Source organism: Oryx dammah, unplaced genomic scaffold (genome assembly GCF_014754425.2).
Source record: "Oryx dammah isolate SB20612 unplaced genomic scaffold, SCBI_Odam_1.1 HiC_scaffold_9, whole genome shotgun sequence".
Classification (NCBI taxonomy): domain Eukaryota; kingdom Metazoa; phylum Chordata; class Mammalia; order Artiodactyla; family Bovidae; genus Oryx; species Oryx dammah.
The window spans coordinates 44,000,833-44,003,942 of record NW_024070193.1 but is presented as its reverse complement, the minus strand read 5'-3'; positions in this window follow the sequence as shown (position 1 = coordinate 44,003,942).

Below are 3,110 nucleotides of genomic sequence, written 5' to 3'. Positions count from 1 at the left end.
GTCACCGCCCCAGGCCTCTCGGCCTCTCTAGGAAGCTGGGAGGGCCAGCGTCTCTGTTTCTCCCGGGCCCCAGTGCCTTGTTGGCAGGCCTCTTGAGCGCAGCCCAAGGGGCTTGGCCCCACACATCCCCACCTAAGGCACTGGACCCCTGTCTTCTGTTCGTGCCACAGGGCTCCATCAGTTTGTCCTGTTTTTCTACTCCCACTCCCAATGTGTGTGCAGGGCTTCCCTCCAGGGCTCCCTCCCCCCAGGGAAGGACGGGATCAAAACCGGGGGTCCAATGAGGGACAGCAAGATTTAGTTGACCAGGCTGGCCAGGAGGAGCTGTAAAGGAGCCACTCATTACTCTCTGGTGCTCCCTTCAAGGTGAGGAATCAAAACCTAAAGGAGTTCACGGCAGTCCCTTTCCTCATCACCCCCACAACCACTAGTTGCTCATTCCCAGTCCACAGGCACACAAACTTCCTGACCACAGCTTCCAATGTTTCCTCCTGTTAACGAAATTTAAGTAAAATTTAAAGATCTCTGGACTTTAATCAGCAATTCATAAGTCAAACTGCATTCCATTTAGCAGATAGAGAACAGTTCTGAAGAGCAGGAAAAGCAAGAGGCTTTATCCTGAGAAGGCAGTAGAAATGAGGGACCGTAGAGACAATTTTTTAATATATATTTATTATTTATTTTGTGTGTGTGTGTGGCCATCCTGCACTGAATGAAGGATCCCAGTTTCCTGAACAGGGATTGAACCTTGGCCCTCAGCAGTGAGAACCCAAAGTCCCAACCACTGGACGGCCAGGGACTTCCTGGGACAATTTATTATAGTTAACCTACGACATGGGGGTAGATATATTCATAAGTTAAGATTTATGGATGTGTAACTAGTCTTGTGAGACTGGGAATACACCAGGGAAGGTTTTCCTCATTGTTTGGGGACTAATAGAGCATAGAACCTGGACCTAATGATTATTAAAGGAAAGGAAAGTGGCTCAGTCCTGTCAGACTCTTTGTGACCCCATGGACTGTAGCCTACTGGGCTCCTCCATCCATGGGATTCTCAGGAATACCTATTAATAGTAACGACAAAGTTCTTGATGACAGAGAAGTGACTTGCTGCACAGTACAGTCCTGGGTAGGGTCAGCAAAAAAACAGGAGAAACTCTAAGGGTCAAGATGACATCAGTTATGCTAACAGCCACACACAGGGTCTGGTAAGGGTGAGATAGGACATTAAGGGGTCTCTGGGTGAGACAGCTGGTATGTGTCAAGTGGAGTAAAACTGATGCTTTGTTCTCACCCAGATACTCCAAGGACAAAACTAGTGGCAAAAGCTGAGCTCTGCTAAAGTATAGAAATAAGGTGCCCACTCCCCAGGTCAAGGAAAACTTCCCTGTCTGGACATGCACAGGAAGGCTTCTTGGGGGTCAAAGAGGGAGGGGGCCAAAAAGGAAGGGGCTCCAACCTATAATAAGTGTGGATCTGCACCCACAAGCCTCGACGGTGGTATTCTTCTTAGCAAAAATGTGCCCACATATCTTGGGAAGGGTCCAAGGACCAATCAAGTGTGAAAAAAGAAACAAAAGTAATTGGCCAAATGTAAGCAAAGACCCAGGAGAAGGTGATGGCACCCCACTCCAGTACTCTTGCCTGGAAAATCCCATGGATGGAGGAGCCTGGTAGGCTGCGGTCTATGGGGTCTCTAAGAGTCGGACACGACTGAGCGACTTCACTTTCACTTTTCACTTTCATGCATTGGAGAAGGAAATGGCAACCCACTCCAGTGTTCTTGCCTAGAGAATCCCAGGGACGGGGGAGCCTGGTGGGCTGCCGTCTATGGGGTCGCACAGAGTCGGACACGACTGAAGCAACTTAGCAGGAGCAGTAGCAGCAAGCAAAGACCCAGAAGGACTGTCTTATATCAGGCATTTAAATCACTTCTTTACTGCGTCCCTGTTCCTCATTCAGGACACCCACACTGCTCTCAGGGTGTGTGGTTCTGACTTACTAGGCTCCTCGCCATTGCAGAAGACGCCCATACCCTTTTCTCTCCAGGAGTGTATTCCTGCATATTCCTGCCTTGCTTCAGTCTTAAACCGTTTCTCTGTGTGCTCTTCCATACATTGTGCTGTGTCTTTAATAATAAACTTTGTATCTGTTTTTACAGTTTTTGCCTCTTTGAGACATTGTTGATTCCAAATGGGGGAAAGATCCAGGGCCACTTGGCTTCTAGACTCTAGCCCCTGGGGGTCTGGTGGCTAACCATTCCTAGCTTTCATCCAGGCTGAAACTGAAAGTGTTAGTCCATCAGTTGTGTCTAATTCTTTGGGACCCCATGGACTGTAGCCTGTTCATGGTATTCTCCAGGCAAGAATACTGGAGTGGGTAGCCTTCTCCAGGAGTTCTTCCTGACCCAGGGATCGAACCCAGGTCTCCTGGATTGCAAGCAGATTTTTTACCATCTGAGCCATGAGGGAAGCTCAGATATCCAGGCTCAATTCCTTCAGCAGGGAACTAAGATCTCTCTTCTGAATCACTCACTGCTGTTTCTCTGATATCACAGGGAACGGTTAGCCCCTGGGTGATTAGATCTTCTGCTATTAATGTGAGGCCTTGTGTGGTGGATATTGAGATAATTTGGGAAGAGGTTAGTTGTATCTATCTGAATATTTATAGATTCCACACTTAAAAAAAAAACATTGATTTGGCTGTGTTGGGTCTTGGTTAAGAATAGTTTTTAAAAGATCCGTTGCTATTTTGTGAGCTCTTTCTGATCCATAAGGGAACCATGTTGGAGATCGAAGACCTTGAGTATCCTTCTCAAGGTTACGCCATTCTGCCTCCATCTTGGGGCTTTGCTGGGTACTGCAAAATAAGCACAAGCTGGTCAAGATCGGACAGTCTAGATGAGGACTCTAAATTCTTTGGAGTCCTTTGATTCTTTGGGGATCCTCCCTGGGTTTAAGAGATTCTTTAACTGTGGCCCATCCTCTTTGACCAAGGAATGGAAGATACCCAAAGGAGATCACCAGCAGCCTTGAGTAGTCCTATTTTCAAAGGTAACTTCAGGGACTTCCTTAGTGGTCCAGTGGCTAAGACTCCGAACTCCCAAGGCA